Genomic DNA, 26,670 nt, shown 5'->3' on the forward strand with positions numbered 1-26,670 from the left:
CAGATTTTGTTGATTTCCTCTGTGAGTGTTTCGATTGAGGTTTCGTCGAGGTTTCTAAGTGCCTTGTTAGTTACGCCATCTGGCCCCGGCGCTTACTTGCTGTTTAGGTTCTGAAGCACCATGCGTATCTCCTCGGTTGAGAAGTCCCGATCTAGCTCTGGCTTGGCTTTGCCGCGATATGCATCGGCGGTCGTGCCTCTAGCATATTTGGCCAGCAGGAGATACGTGTCGGCGAGGCGGTCAATGAGCTCATTTTCCGTAGTAATTTTGAGTTCCTCGTGCATGATCTTGTGCAGCGTACGACCCTGGTCCGCTTTGGTTTTGGTTCTATTTAAAAGATGTTTGAGCAGGTGCCACGTCGTCCCGCTGTTGATGCGGCCGTCCGCGGCGTCACACACCTCGTTCCATTGCTGGTTAGATAGTTGCGTGCAATATTCTGCAATCAGCCGGTTGAGGGAAGAAATTCTTTTCATAAGCCGTCGATTGCGTCTTTGTTCTTTCCATCTCCAGGTGAGCGATTGTTTGGCTTCGAGCATGTAAGCCAGTCGGCTGTCCATGGTTTGAACGGGGAGATCTGTCTCTATTTCCCTCGTGGCCGCCTTAATGTCGGCCTTTATTTGCGACGTCCATTGCTCCATTGATTCTTTGCCTGTTTGGCGTTCGTGTCTGAACTCGCGGAACTTGTCCCAGTCGACGTACGTCATTTTTCTGGGTCCTCTGGATGGGGCGTCAATCGTTGTCTCAACAATGTGATGATTACTGCCCAGATCCTCGAAGATATTGTGCCACTGTTAGTTTGGGACGTTGCGGACGAAAGTGAGATCTGGCGTTGTGTCGCGGTTGACCGAGTTACCCGTTCTTGTGGGGTACTCGGCGTTCGTGATGAGCGTTAGGTCAAGTTCATCGGCGTCGTTTAGTAAGTCCTTGCCCTTGGCTCTGCTGGCGACGTATCCCCAGGCCGTGTTAGGGGCGTTGAAGTCCCCAGCCACGATCATGGGGTTGTCGCCGGCATGGTTGCGGGTGAGCTGGAGTATTTGCTTAAATTTTTGTGCTCTGTGCTTGGGGTTGCTGTAAACGTTTAGGATGAATATGCTCTTGGAGTTCTTGGCTCTACGGAAGACTTCCGTGAGAATGAATTCGCAATTGCTGCGGTCGTGATTAATGTTGTGTGTCGTGTGGGGTAGCTTGTTGCTGACCAACGTGGCGATACCTCTACATTTGTGTTGCGGTGTCGTTGCGGTCACGTCATAGCCCGGTAGCGAGGGTGTAGCGGTATTTGTCTCTTGGAGGAGAATGACTTGGGGTTTGTATTTTTTGGCTCGAATGTATTGTTGCAGGGGGGCCTTTTTACGGACGTAGCCCCTACAATTCTATTGCCAAAGGCGAAACGTTTCAGTTTGCACAGCCATCTTTGTTGTTGGCGTTCCTTTGTGAGGCCACGTTGTTGCTATGTCTATCGAGCGACAACGCCCGAGGTAGCTTGGTGATAGTAGGCTGTGACGTGACAGACGGGTGGTCTGCCATTTCTAGCACGTTGAGCCTTGCACCATGGATGCTGATCGTCTCCATCATGTGGTTGATCTGTAGCGTTATCCTGTCATAACCTTCCTTGAAGGTCCCTACTGTCGTCGCAAGTTTGTCTTGCCCTTCCTTTAGTTACGCGATGGTAGTTGCAAGCCCGCTGAGCAGTTCCTTGATTTTCCTAATGTCACTGTCCGTGCTCAATGGATGTGTGTTTGTCACGGCTTTTCTCTTATGTGGATTGCGCGTGGATTCCGCGACCGGTACTTCCACTACCATGGGTTCTGATGTGAGTTCGGTTTGATTAGAGCCGGGGGGTGGTGGCGTTTTGAGTTGTCTGATTTCCTCGACAAGTTTTGTGATTGTTTGCCTTAACTCTTCGTTTTCGTGTTCTGGTCTTTTAATCGTATTTGCTATTTCTACTTGCTCTGGCCGTGCCATCGGGCTAACCTGGCTGGCGGCCTACTGTTGCTGCTGCTGTTCTTGTCGCTCCTGTTGTTGGTGCTGCTAAACTCGTTGGGCCCACGTCAACCGGTCATCACCGCACACTTGTGGGCTGGGGGCGAATCGTATCCTTGACGAGGATCTCTGGCTCAGGTTCCTGGAGCGTCCTCGCGATCGTGACGACAGGCGACCGCAGTTCCTCGATCTCGAGCGGCCCCGCTCGCCGGACAAGTGAGCATCTGCGTTGGCGGCCATGTTGTCGTCGATGGCGCTACACACGGCGTCCTCGACTGGCGGGAAGTCGTGCTGACTCAGGGCGATTGGTCCTGATCTCGTGGCGCTTTTGCTTGCGTTTGCTGCGATTCTTCTTTCAACTCGTCTTCTTCGGACGACGTAGGGGAGTTGGAAGCGATTCGTGCATTCCTTGCTTGCCGTGACATGATTTCCCTCGCAGAGCGCACACTTGATCGCGGTGCGCACATGATCTGCGTTAGGGTTAGCTAGTCCACAGCCTTTGCGAATTGCGTCGTCGGGCGAGGGGCATACGTCGGCACGATGGCCGAGTCTGCCGCACACATGGCACATGGCGATCTGCTTGCGGTAAAGGGAACACTTGATCAGGGCGTTGTCGTATCAGACATAGTTCGGGACTCGAAAGCCGTCGAAGGCGATGATGACCGTGCCAGTTTCCTTGATCCTCTTTGCCGCCAGAGCGAGCGGGTTGCGTGGGTTGACGATCTTGCGTTTTATGGAGTCCTGCGTCTCATCGAGCGGAACCCCTCTTATAACGCATTTGCACGTTTCGTGCGGCGCCGTCCTATATGCAGTGGTTTCAAACTTTTGCTCTCCTATAGAAATGCTGCGGATCCTGAGGTATTTTGCTGCGTTCGCTTCGGACGGTGTGCTGACCACCATGATGTTCTGCTTAAAATTGGGGCATATCGTGTCCTCGCTTCGCTCGGTAGATTCGATGCAAGCAGCCACGCAAATTGCTTTGGTGACCGTAAGTTGGCCTACCTTGGCTATGTTGATACCGCCACGTATGCGAATCACGATCTTGATGTCATCTTGGGGCAGCGCGGGCATCCTGCTTGCTTTGATCAAGGAGTTTCTGGCTGTTGAGACAGTTGCGTTCGTATTTCCTCCCTTTCGTTGGTGGTTAACGAGGTTGGGCTGGCTACACGCAGTCTTGATTACTGACGGGCGCGGCGCCACGATAGTCCACCCTGCGTCTGCGGTGAAGTCTTCCGGGCTCATGTCTTTGCCATTGACTTCGTATGCCATCGCTGTAGGGTCGTTCTTGGGTGGAAGGCCGTCAATAAATTCCCTAATCAAAATGGTTTAGCTGCGGAGTAACTTTTTCAAACATAGAAATCCGAAGCCGGAGGTTGCCCACCACCGCTCCGACAATGCCTGATGAGGACACACAGCAAGGCGTGGTCCAAGCCCCGTCGGTCACCGTGTCAAGAGTGTTGCGCAAGCGCGATCCTGCTTTCTTTAGCAGCACCGGTGACCATGATGTAGAAAATTGGCTGTCGTCGTTTGAAAGGTGGTGCACACACAGCAAGGGGGACGACGCTACGAAACTTCTATCTAGCAGACGTCGCAAACCTTTGGTTCCGCAACCATGAGTCTGACTTCGCCACTTGGGCTACTTTCAAGACGAGCTTCACGGAAGCGTTCGGTGGACCCGCAGTGCGCAAGATTCGTGCTGAACAGCGTCTACGCCGGCGAGCGCAGCAGCTGGGCGAGAACTTCCCGAGCTACATGCACATGGGCTACGCCGACTATCGATGTTTTAGCCGAAAACTCGTCAACTGCACCAGACTCGACTATCCCATCGGGTTCCACTCGACAAACGCTCCGTTTCAAGACCAAGTTCAAGTCCGTGAGTGAAGTTTTCGTCATTCCACGCGACTTTGAAAATTCGAAGCGGCGTAAGCCCCGTTAGGTCTCGATAGGCTTAGCGCGTGAGCGACCGCCTCACCACCTAATAACCAGAACGCTTCTGCCGAGCGTACGAGATGGCTACATCAGAGGACATGGACCTCTAAATAACACCCCCGCATCCGGTTAACAACGCGGACGAAAACGGGGACACAAGAGTAATTTCCGAAGCGAGGACTAGCAAAAGCCAAGAGATCGCCGCCCACAACCAGGCGATGGACGGCTGGCAGTTAGTTCTATCGCGGCGACAGCGAGAGGCTGTCAAGCGCAACGACAGGGAAACGGCTTCCAACAAGAACAACATAAACGGACAGCCATCAGCAGGCGGCGCGAAAGGAGACGGGCAAATCTGTCGTCGCAACATGCGCCCGAGGAAGGGGAAGCCTCTGCCACCATTACCGAAGAATGACATCAAGATAATACTGAAGCCACACAAAGGACTAATGCTCAAGGAATATCTGAGAACAGAAATACCGCAAGCGATTATTCGGGCTACCGGGACGATAATCACAGGAAACGGATCGAACCAGCGAAAAATCACTGGAGAAGATTTCATACTGCGAATCTGAGAGGGAACAAATATCATCATCGTCTCCACACCTTCACTGGAAGTGGCGCACGTCATTCGTCGAGTCACGTGCATGGAGCTGCGAGGCAAGCAACACCCCTTCAACGTGTACGTAGCGGATCCAGATGATAGTTGCTAGAAAGGGGTGGTGCACGGATTCCCAGCACACACCGAATCAGCAGATCTCCAGCAACACCTGCGCGTCAGGACCCAAGGAGTCACCATCGAAAGGGCCCGAATGCTTGGAAGCTCTAATACCGCTCTCCTCACCTTCTCGGGAGGCACGCGCCCCAAATGCGTGTAATACATGGGAGTAGAGATGCGGTGCACGGAGTACAGGCCAACAATCCAAATGTGCCTGGAGTGCATGCAAGAGGGACACCGCTCGGATGTTTGTCCGAACCCCAAGAACATATGCCGTGGCTGCGGACTCAAAAATCCACCCCCACAAGGACACGAATGTGAAGTGAAATGCGCCGTGTGCAGGGCGGCGGGGCACGACACGCGTCGGTGCCCGAACAAACTGATTGCCGCCAAGCGCGTGAAGACGACTCGCCAGTCTCGATCGCGGGAGCGGTCGGGACAGAACACCAAAAAGGCACCGGGGCGCTGGTTCGAGTCCATGGAAGAGGAAGACTTCTACCGGCACCGATCGCGATCCAGATCTCCACACGGAGGCAGAGCGAAGAGCAATACTCCGTCGAGGGACCCCTCCAGCTCCAGGGCTTCACAGCGGTCAAATTCGCCACTGCCTAAAAAACAGCAGGTGAGCTGGGCGAGGGTTGTTTCTCCCACTGCTCCAAAATAGAATACTGGTGAAAATGATAAACGCATTCAAAAATTGGAAAAGGAAAATGCGCGACTAAGAGAACAGCTCTCAGGAGAAGAACGCAAACGACAATCACTTGAGAAACAAGTGTCAGAGTTAGAGGCGCGCTTCAATAGCACAATACCACAGCAGGAAATGCCGCGTCAATCTGAAGAAATAGCCAAAGCGAAAGCGGCGGCAGATATAAACTCCGGCTCCGCGCAGTCTCCGACAACCCAAATCTCAAAAAACGCGCAGATAACGGCAGCGCAGATCCAGACAATGATCGCGGAAAACTTGAAAATATTTATGCATGAAATGATGGCATTAATTACCCAAAGGTTAACGGAATTTCAACAACAGTGCACGAAGGACTTCGAGAAACACAAGGGGTTCGTGGCGGAACAGCTTAGGGCAGTCTCGAAGGCTGTTCCCACCAAAAAACGCGCAATTGCGATAGGAGCGGGTTCGGCAAAAACTAAAATAAGCCACTGCGTAACAGAATCCGACGGCTCGGACACGGAAACGTCACGGGCTTAAAATAAGAGTGGGCAACATGGCTAATCACGCTAAGAAATCGCAACGAATACAAAATTCAGACCAATTAGAGATATGGCAATGGAACTGCCGCTCCTTCTCCAGGAAAGCGGCAGTGTTCCACCAGTTTATCAAAAACTCCGGAATCGCTCCGGACGTGATATGTCTGCAGGAGGTCGGGGCCAAGCCGGCCAAATTGCAGGGATACTACACTCTGAGCGATCCTCAAAATTCGAAGGTCGCCACGCTGGTGAGCAAGTCGATAAACGCTCAATTATTAACACTTCCGCCAACTGAGGGAGAGACTAATTCCATAGTTATCAGTGTGATGCCAAAGAAACGAAGTAAGGCACACACACTAATCACAAATCTGTACAGTCCTCCCAAAAGCAAAGGGAACGACCTACCCCACATTCTCTCAGCAACAAAATATTTAGCGGGCACCAGGGATAAGGCGGTGATAGTGGGTGACTTTAATGCACCCCACATACTATGGGGATACGCGAAAACGTCGCCCAAAGGGTTCCTACTCGAGCGCACCGCAACGGCCTTGGGCTTACGGGCAATCAATCAGATCGGCAAACCGACGCGCACGGGTAACAGCGTCAGTAGAGACACGGCGCCCGACCGTACCTTTACAATAAACATCAGAGACGCACAATGGGTTTCCTTTGATGAAAATTTGGGAAGCGATCACGACATAATCCGAGTAGCGCTCTCCACGCCCAACATACGGAGAACAATAGGAAAGACTAAATTAACTGACTGGCCTCGTTATAGAAAACTCCAGAGAGCTCTGGAGGAGTCGGATACAGCCCCGACCAACATGCGAGAATGGACCGAATTCCTTCGACGAGCGCACGGGGACACCACTAAAGCCATTGAGCGTACAGCGGAGGTGCCGGTGATAGACTCTCACCTGGTCAGCCTATGGGAAGAGAGGCGGAAACTGGCCAAGAGGTGGAAAAGGCAACGTCTAAACAAACACCTGAGACAACGCATCGCTCTCTTGGCAGAGCAAGCCCAAGGCCATGCCAACGAGCTCGCTAAAAACGAGTGGGCGACGTTCTGTGGAACCCTGTCAGGAACTCTGGGAACGAGCAGTACGTGGCGAATACTACGAAGCATGCTAGACCCGATGAGCACGCGTACTGAGAACAACAAGAAGCTCCAAATTATTGCAGACAACTTCGAGGGTACAGACCAAGATCTCGTTCACGCGCTTCAGAAAAAGTACATAGGACCCTCACCTGCCACGGGATCGTCGTACGCGAGGAGACAATACGCGGGGGAGGCGAACCCTAAATTAGACGAAGATATAACGTACGCGGAAGTGTATGAGGCGGCACAATCCGCAGTTAAAAACTCGGCACCGGGCCCAGACTCGATCACAAATGCAATGATTCGAAACATGGATTCGGTAGCCCTAGCGAAAATCACAAAGATATTTAATAGCGAGTGCTGGGCCAAGGGAGACCTGCCCCAAGAGTGGAAATTGGCTAAAATAATCATGATCCCCAAACCAAAAAAGAATCCCTCGATTGATACACTACGGCCGGTGTCGCTCACGTCCTGCCTAGGTAAGCTCTATGAAAGGGTTATCCATAGCAGATTGCAGCGATACCTGGAAGAGCGGAGCTGGTTCCCGGACTCCATGATAGGATTTCGCACGGGTTTATCTTGCCAGGACGCGTTCCTCCTACTTAGAGATGAAATTCTAACTAATATACCGTACGGCGACGAGAGACTAGTCCTAGCACTAGACCTTAAAGGAGCATTCGACAACGTCTCTCACGCCGCAATATTAGAAGAACTCGAACTCGCGGGTTGTGGTGAGCGCACATACAATTACTTAAGAGCGTTTCTTTCCAACCGCGAGGCGAGCATCAGTATTGGCCAAATCACTTCGGATTTATTTAAAATGCCTGACAAAGGAACACCTCAAGGAGCTATATTATCTCCTCTTCTCTTCAACATTGCGATGTGTCGACTCGCGCGCGATCTGGATCGGATACCCGACCTAGGTTACACGCTCTACGAAGACGACATCGCGCTGTGGACGAGCAGAGCTTCACTGGGGATAAGGAATATACGCTCCAAAGTGCAGTATTAGCGCTGGAGAAATTTTCTAGATGGAGTGGCCTGAAGTGCGCACCCGAAAAATCTGAGGTTATCCGGATACACGCGAAAGGCTACAAATCCAGAGGATCGATTAACATCGTGGTTGAGGGCCAATCAGTCCGAGAGGTACCCACGATGCGAGTCCTGGGTTTGTGGCTTCAGAGCGACGGGAGAGCACTACAGACACTCAAGACCCTCAAATCTACAGCCAACAACATAGCCCAAATGATACGTCGCGTGACGTATCGAAAAGCGGGAATGCGAGAAGACGATACCCTAAGGCTCGTACAGGCCTTAGCGGTTAGTCGAATAACCTATGGCTTACCGTACCAAATCCTGAACAGGGAGGAGGAAAAGCAGGCTGACAATAATCCGAACCGCTTTCAAAGCTGCTCTAGGCCTGCCTAAATGTACTTCAACGGAGCGCATGTTAGCTTTGGGAGTGCACAATACTTTCGACGAACTGAGGCAAGCCACCCTGATGCGACAGAGGGAGCGCCTCAGCTTCACAAAAACTGGTAGGGCAATATTGGCTAGACTCAATATCCCAGCATACCCCATTTATCTCACAGAGCAGGCCGTACCTCTCCCTCCTTCGATGAGATCCAAAATTACAGTAGCCCCAATTTCAAAGAATATGCATCCAGAGTACGACAAAGAAAGGCGCAAAGCACGTGCACAACACATTCAATCAGCCTACTCTAACAACCATAGGTACAACACGTACTACACGGACGCAGCTCTGTATGCAGAGACGAGCGGGCAGCGCTACCAAAGGAGGTACGCCCTGGCAGTCGTGAACGCTGTCAGCCAACAGCAAATTACCGCGTCGGCCACGGCGGGATCCCCAACCTCGGCCGAAATATTAGCAGTGGCGATCGCACTCGCTCACGCGGAGCGTTCGCAAAGGGACTCGGTCGTGGTCACGGACTCCCAGGAGACATGTCGCATGTTTCTCAAGGGGCACGTGACTGCGGCTAGCCTCGCGATAATCCCGAAATCCTTCAACCACCATCATCGCCTACTCTGGTGCCCGGGCCACGCGGGGGTACAGGGGAACGAAAAGGCTAACGCGTTAGCTCGAGGGTTCACTAACCGAGCGACGGCGTCCTCTTCTAACCCCAACCACCCGCACTACCCATCACAAAATTCCACCAATTTAAATGCCAAAGACATCCTTGCTCATCAGCGTGGAGTCCGAAGAAAATACCCGCCGCCTCACCCACAACTTAACGGGGAAGAGGCCGCCGATTGGCGTAAAATACAGACCGGGGTGTTCCCCCATTTAAAATTGCTAAACGCCATGTATCCCACTCGTTATAGGGCCAACTGTCCTTGGTGCGGTGGCATACCTACCCTAATGCACATAACCTGGGAGTGCACTAAGCACCCTCATAGGCCAAACACCAGTAGGACAATGGAGCAGTGGGAGGCACAGCTCGCCCGCTCCGATCTGGCAGGACAAAAGTCCTTAATTAGCCAGGTCGGGCAGGCGGCAGAGGCCAGTGGGGCCCTGGACTGAGAGGCTCCGACCACCCCTCCTTCAAATCTTTACAATCACAATAAAGTTTCTCTCTCTCTCCCGAGCTACATCGAAGACGTCACTGAATTGTGCAAGCGCGTGAATCCTTCCGTGATTGAGCAAGACAGGATCAAGCAAATCATGAAAAGCATAGATGACGACGCCTTTTATATATTGGTGACTAAGGACCCACGCACCGTGTCTGAACTCGTGAGCCTGTAATACCGCTTCGACAAACTACGTAAGCAACGCGTCCTAGCCCGGCGGCAGACTTCCACAGACGATTCTCTCGCCGTGTTGACCATGGGCGGTGACCACATGGCGCTCCTGACACAGATCCTGAGGATCGCCTGTGGAGATGGTGCCTGAGGAAGTTATTCGACAGCTTTCGTAAGTGCCTATGCACTATATATCTCCGGCAAACCAACAGGTGATACAGGAGCCGGTCACCGAGGCTTTGCCGTCTGTTTGCTAGCCGACTCCTGTCACTGCGCCACTCATATATGCGAATGCTGTCATAAAGCTTCGTCCTATGCCGGTGTTCACCCCTCAACCACCAATTCAACCACCAGTGATGCCGCATGACGGTGCACAGCCACAGTACGTAAATCCTGGGCGCACTGCAGACAACCGACCGATCTGCGTGGTGCACTTTTATACCGCCGCAACTACCAGAACGATGGACGTCAATGGCTGCGAGTCATGCCCAAGCGATTGTGGGCCAATGTGTGTGCTTACTTCCATGCTGATCCGCAACATGCCCATGCTGGGGGGCTGAAAACATATCAGCGGCCCCGCCAACGCTACTACTGGCATCGGGTGCACAAATTTGTCCGTAAACATATACGGACACATATACGTAAATATATCAACTGGAACAAGTAAGGCACCGTACGTCTTAATCAAAGAAGGTGGAATGTGATCAGGACCACATGAATAAGATGGTTTTAAGCTTTTGATGCTATTAAAAACAAGTTCCTCTGAGACCGATAGACTTCAGTCAAGGAACGGGTAATTGGAAGGCTCACTAACTCCGTCACTGTACACTTCACCGTATACAGACCCGAAGTGTAGGGGAGAAGGCGCCCACGACATCTCGAACAGGTTGACTGTGGCCGCTAAATAGGGAGATATCTTGTTTAGTACTGTTTCCTATCGTGTCTCCAGAAAAATAGTGAATTTTTAGAAGTAGTCGCCTCCATGTGTGATGTATAGACGGAATGGCCAGGCTTGCAAAAACGCTTATAGAGTGCCCTGTCAATTTTAAAATCTCTATTCCCCGTGTTCCTGATGTTTATGCTGTCTTCCTGTGAGCACGGTCTTTAAGCATTAAAGATGTTTCAGTTTAACTGAAAATCAGTGCCGAAATTTAGAGCGTTTATCATCTTTTAGTGGTATCAAGTTTTTTATTCTATCCTGAGGAATATTTGTGAATGCCATGACTTGGTCATTAACATGCCTTCGTTCTGCTACTGAAGACCAGTCCACATTATTAAGAAAGTGGTAAAGACCCACGTAATCTCCGCTGGAGAAATTAAAATACCGAGGAGTTACTGTATCTTTTAATCTCCTGCTACTATCTGTCGCAAATTGTAATAAAATATGAAGCGGAAGATGATATTTATCTTGCATGACAAGGGGAAAATCACCGCAGTACACATTCACAGCTTCGGCGTTAGTGAGGCACAAGTCTAGTACATTTCCAGGAGAATTCAGGATATTGTGAAATTGGTGGAGAGATGTAAAAGATATGCAACGAATTGGCACTTCACCGATAAGTAAAAAGAATGGGTTGAAATTTCACCAATTCGCCAGGATATACCAGGCGTGTTAAAATCAATTATGAGTATTTTATGGCTAGAATGGACCGATATAACATATTGTCACGTGGTAGTGAGGGTCACAGATAGTAGCAACGCTGTAAATAGCCATACTAAATCTTCCTTGGGCGAACCTGTGCCTAGAAAGACAGGCTACACTCAAAGCATAACGATAGCGGCGAACACAGTCTGCGATAGTCGAAAACTTGATTTGACGGTCAAGCGCGTCGGCTTTTATACATGAGTTGTCCAAGGTTCCAGAGTAATCGCTGGTTCCCACGTGTCTTCCAGAAAGTTGTACGCAATTCGCGTTGCACATACAATCGGATTACACAAACTTCGGTGACAACAGACAGCACCATCGATAGCATTCGATAAATTTCTTATACATGCGGGCGTGGTCATCCGAAAAAGGTTAACAAGTTCACGTGTCAATATCGCAGGTATATACCAACAGAGTTTCCGTCATTGGCGTGACGTCAACGCTGATAGTGCACCGACGGAACGAACCCATGTTCCAAGCGCTGTAACCAACCCCCGGAAGGCGAATGCTAGTTTCCGTTGCAAGGAACATGCGCGCTCTAAGCGGTTGCCGGACATGCTTTTTTATTGTTCTTTTTGGTGCTATTAAATTGGTCGAAGCGCGGGAAGGGATTGTCATCGTGGATCTGTCGAGCTTACCGCCGCTCGACCTTGCCACTGACGCAGCGATATGACAAGCCGGATCACGCTTGGTCATCTGCTTCGGTTGTCCTCCAAAGTATGAAGATGGGAAAGACGAGACCGAGAAGCTCGATCCGGCTTGCAACGAACGGAAAACGCAGAAAACCAGGTCGATAAAGCGTTAGACGAATGTGGCTAAATCGCGGCATCGCATGTGCTGCACCACTTTGTGGTGTTCCAACACCGGAAATTCGAGCTCTGCTAAGCTTTCACGTTTCCTAATGACAGAAGGTAAGCACAAGTATTTTATTTTCTGAGCGGTTATTCATTTTGCATGAGTAAGCCAGTTCTGTGCAAGCCTGAATGGACTGACATAGGAGCAGTGTCGATCGACCGAATCGTCATGGCGGAAGCCTATTTTCTGTCGGAAAAATACGTGTACTAAAGCGCTTGAGTGCGTGTTTGTTGGGCTATAAATTTTGTGCACTCCTTACTTTATCGACACATACAGCCAATGCTAAAGTAAGAAAAAAAACAGCAATGATGTTTTAACAAATTTCAAGAGCAATGACGGCTAAAGGATGCACGCACGTAACTTCTTATTGCATTTTGATGCACCGCTACTAAGATATCGTACTGAAGAAGGCTTAAACTCCCTATTTTATTCCAATTTTGTAGCGTATACATGGTACCATGCGATTAGTTACCTTGCTTTAGGCTCAGCTTCGGTGTGTGCAAGTTTTTGAACACCTGTATTATAGACGAGGCGCAATGTTATTTGTTTCACCCGTAAAATGTACTTAGTAATACCAGTAACGCATCCATACACTATTTATTGCTAATTAAGTACGAACTGGTATGCCCCATTGCGATGAAGAGTGCTATTGGTTCTTATTTTTTATGATTGGTTCGTGCCTTGCGTTGCTGTTGTGTCAAAATAGTGTACTAATACTCGCCGTGCTTTTATATATATATATATATATATATATATATATATATATATATATATATATATATATATTCGGCTTGTAGCTCAAATACTGAGAGCAATTATAGGCTGCTTCGCAGAAGTATGTAGCCAGTTTAAAATTCTGTTGGCCCTTACTTCTCATGCTGTCAATGACATACATGTATTGTAACCTACCTTCTTTCTGTAAGCCACAATATGTGTCGCCATCATAACATTCGTGATACTGAAGTTCCGTATGACCACTGCGTCATGGTTAATTTTCGCCTTGGTTTGGATCTTCTGGAATCTACACTCGCTCATTATGCACAAATTTTTGTTGTGAATGAAAATTGCTTCTGCAGATTTACAATTTCGCGCTGCGAGGAGGTGAGGCTTTTTGCAGTACGGAATGTGTGAGCAAGAACAAAAAACGTTCAATGTTTACTTGTGTTGAATTTTGGCAGACTGAGAAATCGGCCAGCTTTACTTGATCTACTTCACAACAAACGAAGAAAAATAGCGATTGATGGTGCCGGGAAGTTAATTTCTTTATACTGCCCAGAACTGCATCTGTAGACTAGTTGAACTGTAGCCCTAAACTTAACCGCGAGTTACGAATTTCAAAGCGGCTTTTTTCACGAAATGACGAAATATAATGTATCACCTGCATTTATTTGGTAGTTAACGACGGTTTGCCATAAAAATATTTTTCATCCTAATTGCTTGGCTCTGGTATGTACGAGCCCTTTCCCGGTGCTTAAAAGAATAATAGGAGCTTGCAAGGTGAACGGAGTAGGAAAAAAGCGCTTCGTAAACACGGCACACTTCAGCGCGTTCCGCTCCGCGATTTGGCCAATGTCGCCGCGCAGCCAGCAGACCTGCAAGAGGGCATGAAGACAGCCTGCTTGCATGCGAAGTGGGAAAGCAGGGCTTCGCGGCAAGCCTCCTCCTCCCGGTTACGCGACCTCTTCCCTTACCTTCTGACCTCCAGACCTCCTCCATCTACTGATGGAGGAGGCCGGGAGAATGTTAACGGGGGAATAGACAGAGTAGGGAGTTTTGTGAGCTGCAATGCTACAACCCAGAATGACGCAGAAGCGTGCACTTCGTGCCGACGAGACGAATGTTCGCATAAAGCGACGAGCGGAGCAAGAAAAACAAACACAAGCGGAGCAGGCAAGCTAAGATTTCACATCCGGTCATGACTGCCGTATGTCGTCAATATACGACCGCGAAATAATGTCAATGAACGCAAACAGCAAACCTTCGCTCACATCAATTCCCACAGTGGGCGGCTTTTGCATCTTTTTTTTTTGTAGCGTGCTTCGCATGTGCGTTGCAAAGGAGAAGTCCGGAGTGATGACACAATCTGTAGCAATAAAAGTTATTGCCTCGTTATCGCTGCCATTCCTCGCGTGCTATACTGCGTGAGCCGTTCTGTCGGCTGCGATGTGGGCGGTGACAGCGACGTTCAAACTGTGTTCTTGCTGTTACAAAAAATTATGGGGTTTTACGTGCCAAAAACACTTAAACACTTAAATCTATGTACACGGGTGTTCTTGCGTTTCGACCCCATCGAAACGCAGCAGCCATGGCCCAGATTCGATCCCGCAACCTCGTGCTTAGGAGCCCAACACCACTGCTGTTACAAAGTGTGCTAGCAGGATACAAACCGTTATATATATGTGCGATGTGTCGCAGCTGTACTAAGCGTAAAAGCGCTTGCTTTATGCCATGTGTCTGTGCTCAGAAGTGAACTGTGCGTAAATATTGCCGATCGTCTTTTCACATGTAATACTCCGTTAGAGAAGCCCTATCACCGAGGCCTTTCCTGCATCGTACATGTATCGTTTCTGTTAAAAGTTGTTACTGCACTTTTGAAGATGTTCCTATCCGTGAGTGAAACAAGGGAAATTTTACAAGTGACATTCTGCCAGGCACAGTGCTGTCGTCAAATGTGCACACGCCTGAGAGGACGTATGGCATGATTGAAATTTGGGGAAGCCGTGACTTTTATCATGGGGAGATTGGTGTGAACATTAGCAACTCTTAGATAGCACGAAGTAAATAGCTTTATATATTGTGATGCAAATGGCTTGCATGCCCAGGAATCCTAACTACTTGCTTTTCGCTGGTGACTAAGCACACAGCCTGTTTGTGCAGACACCAATGGCATGGTAGATGAATATATTATAGGTAAGAACTGCCTGCTTAGTTCTGATGATGTACACATTTGCGTTCTCTGACAAAAACAATATGCATGTAAATATAAATAATTAATACTTACCAAGGGTACGTCGATATATGATATTCTCTTAGCTCACGGCAGAATCACTTGAAAGAAATTTTGGCAAGAGTTCACTGTATAGCCATAGGCACGTTACTAATGCTGGCAGGCTAGCTAAAGGAAAGTTTGCCGTGACATTGTAGATCCACCCTAGTTCATTCTGTGGTTCGTGTGACTCGTTTTTGCAAGAGCCTTCAGTTTAATGCGAACAAAATTTATTACTAGTACTAGTATAATCCACCTGGCAAGTGCTTTAGGTTCTATGCTCTTGTTGATTCTGCTGGCGCTGAGTGCCTAATAATGTGCCTTAAATTGACTTCTCCGTGCAAAGTGTGCCCACTAAATGTTTTCCGGCACTCTTTCGTCTAGCTGTGAGCATATTGCTAGCAATGAATCGTCGGTGCAAGACATTTGACGCTTTAAGAAGCCATCTCATTGCTGTTTACTTTGCACAGGTCACGGTTCCACTCATTAACTAAAACATCTGCAACTGCGCTGCCGGATTATGGGAATATGCGCCTCTCCTTTCGTCATTCTTTAGTATGTTCATGGCCATGGTGCATTGCGCGTGAGAATCCAGCTGCTATCACAATATAAAGGTTGCCTATTGGCTGTATTGAGATTATGCTGAATGAAATTCTCACAAATATGTCAGCACCAGTTATGTGGTCGAAGCCAGCCGACGAGGGCGAATTGGTGGCAAAATTTTCAAGTGACTCTGCCCGCAACACTGGTTGCTCAACACTGGTTTGATCAGTGCACGGCATTTTTCTTTTGACACAAGTCAAATAAGATATTGACAAACCATCAATTTTGGAACCATGCACACCGACATGTGTTTATTTCGTCATACTCTCGAAATGATACCCAAGTCAAGCTTTGATTAACCACGTCATCTTATGCACGCAGTTGGCTTGTTGCCTGTGACAAAAATAAATCGCTGCGTAACAACAGTACTTAGTCCTGTACCAAATGTCCTATACCAGAATTACAACTTATGCTGTTCAGTTGAGGCGTACAGTAACATGTAAACACAAGATACATGCAGACCTTGCGCTTATATAAAACACCACAACGTCTGTCAAGACTTATTCCACAAAGCAAACCCTGTCAAAGATTTTCTATACCGTATTCAGCAGGTCTCATTAAAATTTTATCACGCGGTGTAGTTACAACATTTCCTACGTAAGCCAATTTATGGACTGCATTCGCTGCATGTGAGAATACCTTTTTTAGAACAATGACAGTTCGTTAAGCGGCCGCTATTTACTTGGCCTTTACCATCACGTATGAGAGTGGTCTTGGCGATTATGCTACCTAAACAACTCGATTCTTTCTTTAGTACACAAGCATTGAAAGAGTGAACACAGCTACACCAATTTGTAGACTAATAAGATGAATTCTGCTGCTGATCATTCTCTCACGTTTTGTGCTTCAATCACGCATTGTTACTGCATTTGGTGTCTAGAGTTCTTAGGCTCGTTTTCACTTGGGCCTTTTGATCAAGTGAAATCTCTCTCTTCAATAGTGAATTTAGTGGGCAGCCACCACTGAAACAACAGCTCCAAGACCAATTCCTGCGCAGTGATGGCCAATTCGATTATGTGCAGCAGCTCCGCGCGATGAAACACTTCAGCTACAACACAATAACAAAAGAAAATGTTGGACATATGCAGATGTCACTCATCACTTGAAATGTGATTTACCCAAACATTCATAAGCATACCGTTCACGACCATGCGGCAGCTGAAGTGGGAACTAAGCTTTAGAATATTGCCACCATCTCAGCTGTTTGTCAGGTTCTTCTTGCCTGCAAATTCCGTATTTCTTATGGGTGACGACATGGTTCCGCCTAGCGGGCGATTGCCAAAATTAAAGATGTCTTCACACGACATCAGATGCGGCGAAGGGCGTAGGCGTACGCAGGTATTAGATGAGTAGCTATTATTCGCGTAAACTTGTCTTTGCGTGAAGTAGGTGAGGCAGAAGCTGCAGCAGGTGTACAATCGGGGTTCGAGTGTATGAGCAGTTTCTTTGGTTTTCCAAAAGGGACACCACAGCGAGAGATACACCGTCAGGAAGCACTTACAGACACGAACCAAAGTTCAGAAGAGGAAGACACGCTGAATTGTTGACAGCAGTTACAACTGAGTTTGGTATTGCTATTTGACGTGCTAGGAGCACGACGCAAAGTGGAGACACCACGTAAGGACCATCTCGAAGTGGTGGAGAAGGCGACATGAGGGCGGAAGTCGGAGCATCAGATTGCAGTCGAACAAATTCAGCAGTATGAAGTCGGGACTTCTGGTCGTAGGTCGAGTCGACAGAGTAGTGGCTCAGTGTAAGGCGAAGGGTGCCGGTTGCACAATCGATAAGTGTTGAATGGGCAGTCAGAAAGTCGATTCCCACAATCACTCCGTGGGAACACTCGGCCAGTACAGTAAACAGGACTAACACTGCACTGCCAGCAATGGCAACACGGGCGGCGTACATTCCCATCACGGCTGCCGTACTACCATTAGCTACTCGGACGGGTGGCGACCCGGCAGGTGTCAAGACTTTACGCAGACGACTATGAAGATCTGATCGCATAACCGACACCTGAGCGCCAGTATCCATGAGGGCTTGAACGGGTGCATCACCAACGAAAATTTCAACTAGGTTCGGTCGAGCAGCGGGGCTCAGGAGAGGTTTTGTAGTCCGGGTCGTCAATGCAGCCTTACCTCTGGGGGCTGCATTGCTTAGTCTTCCAAGAAGCGGCCCGCGCTGGACGGTGGACGAGGGACGCGGAGGTGTAGGCGAACGGGACTGACGGCGTTACGGTGACGACGAACGGCCAGTGGTGTTTCCCCGAGAGGGAAAGCCGGCATGGTATGGTTCAGAGAGGGGCGATGGAGGCCGAGGGTCTCGGTCGAAGCGGTGACCAGCATATGGTCGAGGCGAGAAGTACCAGTGGCTAATATGGCAGTGGCGGGATATGTGACCGACCAGGAGCAAGCAAACCAGATTCGCCTGTCATCCGGTGTTCGTCATTCAGAGGGGTTCCGATATCTATTCGGGAACGACTGTCAACGTACAGCAGAGGCAATGACAGGAGCGGTAGGGTTGCGACATGGGCGGACGGCAGACTGCATGTCCATGTTAGCAATTTCTTCGCCGCTTGAATGAGCAAGATGGCCATGTTGTCATGAGTACGGGGACAGTGAAAACTTGGAACCGTAGCCTCAAGTTCGCGACGGATGATCTGTGTCAAGCTTGGCGTTGTAGGCGGATGTGACGCCGGATGGTCGTTATGTGATGCCGTAGGGTCGTTATGTGATGCCGCAGGAGGAAGTGGCAGCCGTATTTGGAAGTCGGTCGAAGCTTTGTACGATGCGTTTGCCCTTGGCTGGCTCAAAATTCCGGCGTTCCTTAATGATGGACTCAACCGCTGAGCAGTTCTTGTAAAGCAGGAGGTTGAACGCATCGTCCGCAATGCCCTTCAAGATGTGCGCAACCTTATCGGCCTCCAGCATGTCCGCGTCCGCTTTACGGCAGAGAGCTACAATGTCTTGAATATACGTGACACACGGTTCGGTTGATGTCTGGGCACGAGACGCTAGCTGTTGCTTGGCCTCCATTTGACGTCCCACTGGTATTCCGAAAACATCGCGTAGCTTTTCCTAGCAGAAGTCCCAGCTTCGAGTGTCGGTTTCATGCGTCCCGAATCATACCTTCTCGGTTGCTCCCAAGTAAAAGATCACGTTGGCCAGCAGAACTGTGGCATCCCACTTGTGCTTACCGACGCGCTCATACGACGTTAGCTATTCTTCGACGTCTACCTTGCCAGGGCCGATGAAGATTCCCGGGTGACGTAGATGGGTTAGCACTACTTCCGGTGGTGTGTGAGCGGCGGAGGCAGCGTCAGTAGCCACACAGCGGAACCGATGGGACGCCCGCTACGAAGGTCTAGGGCCGGCTTGTGGCGAGATTACCCAGCACATCCACCAAAATGTTACGGGGACAAAGTATATGTATTTACAATATATGCAGTTGCAAGGTTGTAGCTCAGTGGCCAGGGTAACACCATCTACCGATCTTCCAGACACTTCAACCTTTTCTTTACCTCCCAACGTCCTTGAGTCCACATTGTCACAAACTCGTACGTGACAACAGGCTTTCTATTTTATGAATTCACAGCTTTCATAACATTTACCTCAATAAGGAAGGTTCAGCTCAAAGATCTAATGAAGGAGTTATGTATACGTGTAGAGCAGATATAACTTGTGCGTAACTTATAAAAGACACCTAGAAATACGTTGAACAAAGCGTTTTAGCATTCGAAGATATACCACCGACAACACAAGTACATTTACACCTTCCAATAAGTACCACGTGTGGAAAACAGAGACGTCTGGTTACGAAACGTTCTTACTTTTTTAATGTGGACGTATAGAAATAATGGGATGTGATAACTTTATTTGGAATCCGGCTTTTGGAAGGCCCCGGCCTGGGGCCGCCTAGATGGCCACTGGGAGCTGCTGCTCCAGTGCGGCTTCCTTAGCTCGCTGGACGGCCCAAAGTTGGTCTTGGAGTTCTGAGTGGAGCAGCACGGCCGACCACCGCGCCCGTAGATTTTCTGGGGAGACTGCCATTTTATTTTGGTATATTTCACATCCCCACAACATGTGTTGAAGGGTGGTTCTAACAGAATTGCATAGCTTGCACATATCGCTCTCGTATATATCGGGGTAGAAAGGTTTTAGTTGCACGGGACATAAGCCACTCTGGAGTTTTGTTTTATATGTCGGAAGGTATAATATCAAAGGAGAGGTTCAAATCGGATGTTCTAATAGTGAATTATGCATGCAATACGCAAGTTGCACCAAATATAGCTATCATTGTGCAAAGCATTGGACCGCAGGAAAATGGAAGCTCGTAGACAACACCCATTCGATAGTGCACAGGCGGGGACGTGTGCTTAACAGGGCAGCCTTTCCCAGTGCGGTCACGTCTATATCGGCCAAACAGGTCGATGCCTGAACATTAGATTGTCTGAGCATAGGCACTCGCTACTCACATGTCGCGTGGTATTGCTCTGCGGATGGGTGCACTCCAATCTACGAAGACACCACTACACTTTCCTGCCAGAGAAATCAGCCTACGAGGGAGACTATTGAGGCCATACATATCAGGAAAAAAAAATTACGTTGTGTAAGCCTGCCATCATTCCATTTGTATGAGACTAAATTTGAATTTTTAACCGCCTCATTGTGTAGCATTAGATTACAGGATTTCGCGTTTAAGCCTGCGCACTGATAATGACGTCATTGATGGCAGAGCACGTGCCTATGGATTGTAATACATAAGTTTGTACATGCCTTAGAATAAAGTTGTGAGTTTAGCGCTTTCCTGTGTGTTCCTGCCTTCTGTCTTCGTCGTCTTGTGCTGCCCCTTCAGGGTGTCCAACCAGTACTAACACGCCCAAATGCCGATTCTTCTACAGCAAACTACAGAATGCTGTCTGCATTATGACTAGTTCAACACGCAAGTATTTGTGTTGTGTCTTTCCTATCCGCCGAAGTAGTCTTGCGATAAAAATTTGGAGGACGCTTAAGCTTCGCATTTAAGAATGGAACGCGATGGCATTCAAAGATCCCTGACTGCTTCTCAAGCTTCCCAGTAAATGCAGCGCGCGTAACCACAATGTATACCGGGAAACGCTGGCAGCGAACGCTATGCACCAACGCTGGATTCTGGTAGAAAGGCGGCCTCTTGCGTGGGCCGCGATAGATAAATGGATGGATATTATGAGCGTCCCTTTTGAAACGGGGTGGTGCGTTGCGCCACCAAGCTCTTGCTATTATACTGCCTAATGTCCCACCTAGGTTAAACAATAAAAAAAAACACTATGAACATCCACAACCAAATTTTCTGATCCGCTATTGTGAACTGTGGTTTGTACGTCTCCGTTTTTTTTTTCGTTTGCCTACTTTTATTCCACCGATCCTCCAATCGCCTCTTACTAATCCCTACTGTGGACATGTTTACATTTCCACTGCTCTCACTGAACCCAAGGGCTTCCAGGAGCTCAGTAGAGCGGCGACACAGTAGTAGAGGAGGCAAGAGCCTCCTCTACTCCGTGCGTACGTGCTGCTGCCATGGGAAGACCGAATAAAAATTAAATTATGGGCCTTCACGTGCCAAAACCACGATCTGATTATGAGGCACGCCATAGTGGGTGACTCCAGAAATTTTAACAACCTGGGGTTCTTTAAAGTGCACATAAATTTAAGTATGCGGTTGTTTTCGCATTTAGCCCCCACCGAAATGTGGCTGCTTTGTCCGGGCTTAGCAGCCCGTGCTTAGCAGCCCGTGCTCATGCTTAACAGCCCAACACCATAGCCACTTAGCAATAGCCACTAAGCAACCACGGCGGATAGACCGAAGAACGTAGGAACGCCCGAAGAAGAAGCGGCTTACCAAGAAGAGCGCCGTACTGCCAAGCGAGAAGCGATGCGCCGCCACCGAGTTGATCCAGAACACCGCGTCGAAGTTGCGGCTGAGAAGAGGCGACGCCGAGTCGAGGATCCCGAGTTTCAGTCCAGGGAACGCGAGACTCGGCGCCTGAACGCTCGACGCCGCCGTGAAAGCGATCCCGGCTTGCGGCTACTCGAAAACTTCCAGCGTCAAGCCCGCTGAGACAACTTAGCAAGACCTAGCATGACCTCGCAAAACCTAGAAACAACTTAGCCAAGCGTGCCAAAAGCTTAGCAGAACCTAGCATAATATCGGAAAGCCTATAAACAACTTAGGCATGTCATGCAAAAGCTGGCTGATCGCAAGCTCCGCTGTTCACTCCAGCCTTGCACCTCTAGTGCAAGCTGCGCACGTTCTTTTTTTTTCATTTTCTTTGAATGCGGTTCTGCTTTCGCTAGCGAAGCTGTTACTACAGGAAAACACACAGGTCATGCCAAACTCACTCAAATAACGTGCGTGGAGCTTACAATAGTTCCCCGACCATGTGCATCCTGTGCGAGCTTATTTTTTATTTATGGCAGAAGAATCGAAATTAAAACACGCAGCATCAAGCGGTCTGAAGTTCATTATCCTTGTTTCCTATCAATGCAGAGAGAGGGAGTATGCCATCGTGGCCCTGCCTAATTTATGCGCACTTTGGTAATGTGTCGTACATTGTGTGAATGTTGGATTAGGTATACCTAAGTAGTAAAAGGGCAACGTAGTGGCCACTCAGGCCAGCAACGAAGAATGTAATTATTTGATTTCGCTCGAATACAGTTGTCTTAATTATCAACAATATGAACTATTCTTTGCTTTCATATAAATATACTCCTCGAAAACATTTTATTAGTATACATCCGCATCAGATAAAGTAATCATTATAGATACATGTTGCCTTTATGCCAGTCATCATTAACTGTACACCCACATAACATTAACATTAACTTCCTTGCTGCATCAAGTTAACTGCTTATGAAAGCCATAAACACCATAACTGCTTATGAACGCAATATAAGGTCAAAATTTCATCTGGCTGAGCACACTTCTATTTGTCGGCTTCAGTTAAGGCTTTATTTTGTTTCGAAAGCTTGCAAGCAGCACGTATTTAATTTCTAATAGGCATATTTTATGCCACCCTTCATTTTTGGGGTTGTTATATATCTAAAGATATATGAAATTCCATTTCATTCATCAAATTGTTTTAAGCACGTTTTGTAGGTTGGCCGAGTAAAAAAAGTAATGAACAAGCTAGCAAATGCGCCATATCAGCAAGCTGCACTCAAAGCCTCACACGTGTACTGAGTGGTAAAAAGTGGTGAGCTGTCGACATACTCAGCTGTATCCCGTGACAGTTGTGCGCGTGTTGCGTGTTCTTGCAAGCTGTGACTATAGCACCGCTGCAGAGACTGCGCCATAGCGCCGAACACAAGTGAGTATAGATACCAATATATGCCGATTCTCAGATGAACACCCGCCGTGGTTGCTCAGTGGCTATGGTGTTTGGCTGCTGCGCACGAGGTCGCGGGATCGAATCCCGGCCACGGCGGCCGCATTCCGATGGGGGCGAAATGCGAAAACACCCGTGTACTTCGATTTAGGTGCACATTAAAAAACCCCAGGTGGTCGAAATTTCCGGAGCCCTCCACTACGGTGTGCCTCATAATCAGAGAGTGGTTTTAGCACGTAAAACCCCATAATTCTTTTTTCAGATGAACCAGGGCGCTATTCTCAACATTCCGCCATCTTCTTCGATGCCTGACGTAGACGCGACGCGAATACAATGGCGCTGATGGCCCCATTTTGTTATCGTAACTTGACGCCAACTTGAAGTCTTCCATAAGAAATTGAAATGAAGTTAGTGAATGAAAGATCCTCGTTAAAGCAAAACCGTTTTGCTCCGCAGTAAAAATAAAGCAGCTAGCTCTAAGTGCCTGATTATTCCGTCGAAAATGATGCTCGCTTCCGTCGTGTGCTACGTACAAACCGTCGTCTGTTTCATTAGCTAGGATGCGTGTCCCCGGGAAATGGAATGAGTCATCGTACGTTCGCGCCAACGCGCTTTTCTGCCTTGGCGCAACATACGCGACCTACGAGTGCTGATGCGCGCACGTACTAGGTCACGTTATCGCGATCTTGTGAAACGCAAGTCACCCAGCCCGACTCGGCTGGCTTAGAAGGCCGAATTTCACCGATAGCGTTGCGCGCGCCAGACATATCCGCCTGCGTGACGCAAGCACTGCCACTGCTCTCTCTTGTTCACTTCGGTGGTTAAAAGCACCGAGGTGGAAACTTCAAGGCGCCGCCTTATGTACATTCCTTTTTATAAATTAAAAATACGCCGTTGTCATTAATTTTCATTGTGCAAAAAGGCATTACTTTTCATTGCAATACAAACGCGGCAATGAAAATGGAAAGTGGGCAACGCTGCAGTTTGATATTGACACGTGTACTTGCTTCTCTTTATCGGGTGACACGTTTCAACGTCTAACAAATGTTATCGCACAGCGCAGGATGCGCTTGAATGTATCGGAAGTTTCTCGAATGCCATCGATGTTTCCATCCGCTGTCTGTGACCGAACCTTGTGTAATCTGATCGCATGTGTGCGCGATGCGAATAATGTGCAACTTTCTAATGTAGAATAATGTAGTAATCGCTGGGACCCGCGTACCTGTCCCGAAAGGCACGCAGATCCCAGCGATTACTCTGGAACATTCGACGACTGATGTATAAAAGCTGACGCACTTGACCCGCTGATCAGATTTTCCATGATCGCCGACTGTGTTCGCCGCTATCGCTGTGCTTTATGTGTCGCCTGTCTTTGTGCGCACAGGTTCGCCCAATAAAAGCTGGTTTTGTCTTTCATAGTACTGTTACTGTGTTCTTTAACGTCACTACCACGTGACATCTGGCGGATGTCCTTTTTGTCCATGTACCGGACGCCTCTGTCAAGCCATGATCCAAGCTCGGACCACAAAGAGAGCACCAACGTAGTCCCGGACCACCGAGCAAGCCGCCATCTACAACAGCTGCCCCCGGAGCACGGACTTCTACATAAGAAGACGAAGACGATTGTGGCCAAGACAACCACAATGGCAGTCCCAGTGTCACCCATCGTACTTAAACAACCCAGAGAGCCCCCTACCTTCCGTAGAGCTACGTCGGAGGATCCGGAAACCTGGCTCGAAACCTTCGAACGGATCTCGACCTTCAACAACTGGACCTCTTAGCATAAGCTTCGGCATGTGTACTTCTCCTTGGAAGATGCCGAGAAGACTTGGTTCGCGAACCGGGAGTCCACCCTTGCAACATGGGACCTCTTCCGCAGTAACTTCCTGAGGACGTTCACGAGTGTTGTCCGAAAAGAAAGGGCCGAAGTTCTCCTGGAAACCCGAGGCCAACTACGCAATGAGACCATGGTCATCTTCACAGAAGAGATGACCCATCTTTTCCGGCACGCCGACCAGGAAATGTCCGAAGAGAAAAAAGTGCGTTTCTTGATGCGAGTCGTAAAGCAGGAACTTTTCCAAATCCGAAATATTAAAAAAAAGAATATGACGTCACGGTAATCTTCAAGTCCGGACGAAAACAGTCTGACGCCGACTGCCTATCACGCGCCCCCATCGATCCCCCGCCATATGACGACGAGAATGACGTCGCTTTCCTTGAAATAATTAGCGCGGAAGATTTCACTAAACAGCAACGAGCAGACCCGGAACTAAAAGACCACGCCGAGTATTTGGAAAAAAACACCGAAGTTGTCCCAAAGGCATTGAAGCGCGGATTGTCCTCCTTCACGGTACAAAACAACGTGCTCGTGAAGAACTTCTCACCAGTCCGCGTCAACTACCTTCTTGTTGTTCTGTTAGCGCTGCGTCCAGAACTACTGCACGCCCTGCATAACGATCCAACCGCTGGGCACCTCGTATACTCCCGGACGCTGTCGAGGATACAGTGGATCGTGGTTACGGGCTATCTTACGCACTTCGCTGAAACTAAAGCTCTGCAAAAAGGAAGCGCAGCCGAAGTGGCAAAATTTTTCGTCGAGAACATCCTGCTGCGACATAGTGCCCCAGAATTCCTCATCACCTACAGAGGAACGGCCTTTATAGCAGAGCTCACCCAAGCCATTCTGCCATACAGCCAGACAAGCCAAAAGAGCAGAACTGCTTGCCACCCGTAGACGAACGGTCTCACTGAGCGCCTGAACAAGACCCTCGCCGACATGCTAGCAATGTACGTCGACGTCGAGCACAAGACGTGGGACGTGGTCCTGCCGCATGTAACATTCGCTTACAACACGGCGGTGTAAGAAGCAACACAGATCACGCCGTTCAAGTTGGCTTACTTCAGGAACCCGACGACGATGCACGACGCCATGCTGGCGCACGTCACGAGGAGAATGTTGACGTCGGTACCTATCTCCAGCGCGCCGAAGAAGCGCGACAGCTCGCCCGCCTGCGGATTAAGAATCAACAGAGGACCGACAGCCTACGCTACAACCTCCAACGACGCTTCGTCGAGTACTAGCCCGGCGACCGTGTTTGAGTTTGGACCCCTATACGCCGACGAGGAATGAGTGAGAAACTATTGCTAAGCTATTTCGGTCCCTACAAGGTCATTCACCGTATTGGCGCATTGGACTATGAGGTCGTGCCAGACGGCATTCCGCATTCACAGCGGCGCCGCGCACTATCTGAAGTGTTCCACGTGGTGCGTCTTAAACCATTTTGCGGACGCTGAAGAACCTCCTTATTTTGTTGTTCAATTTTATACGGGTGTTTTTCTTTATTAGTTTCGTTTGTAGCATCCGGTTGATGCTTTTTAAGAGGGGGTTATTGACACGTATTTGCCTTTATGGGGCGTCACGTTTCACCACCTAACAAAGTTTATCGCACAAAGCAGGATGCTCCTGCATGTATCGGAAGTTTCTGAAATGTTATCGATACTTCCATCCGCTGTCTGTGACTGAACCTTGTGTAAT

At 48.9% G+C, this 26,670-nt stretch overlaps 2 protein-coding genes across 3 annotated transcripts in view; one reads left to right on the top strand and one right to left on the bottom strand.

Annotated features, from left to right (window-relative positions):
- LOC139048445 (sodium-dependent multivitamin transporter-like) overlaps positions 1–22,086 on the bottom strand; it is a 73,353-nt gene extending 51,267 nt beyond the window's left edge. For both annotated transcript variants that reach the window (XM_070522838.1, XM_070522835.1), the window contains exon 1: positions 21,650–22,086. The gene's annotated coding sequence lies outside the window, so the exon portion shown is untranslated. The remainder of the gene's footprint in view (positions 1–21,649) is intronic.
- A 955-nt stretch (positions 22,087–23,041) lies between these two features.
- LOC139048446 (uncharacterized) overlaps positions 23,042–26,670 on the top strand; it is a 105,712-nt gene continuing 102,083 nt past the window's right edge. The window contains exon 1 of the mRNA XM_070522839.1: positions 23,042–23,117. The gene's annotated coding sequence lies outside the window, so the exon portion shown is untranslated. The remainder of the gene's footprint in view (positions 23,118–26,670) is intronic.

The sequence above is a fragment of the Dermacentor albipictus genome, chromosome 8, assembly GCF_038994185.2.
Source record: "Dermacentor albipictus isolate Rhodes 1998 colony chromosome 8, USDA_Dalb.pri_finalv2, whole genome shotgun sequence".
NCBI classification, from domain to species: domain Eukaryota; kingdom Metazoa; phylum Arthropoda; class Arachnida; order Ixodida; family Ixodidae; genus Dermacentor; species Dermacentor albipictus.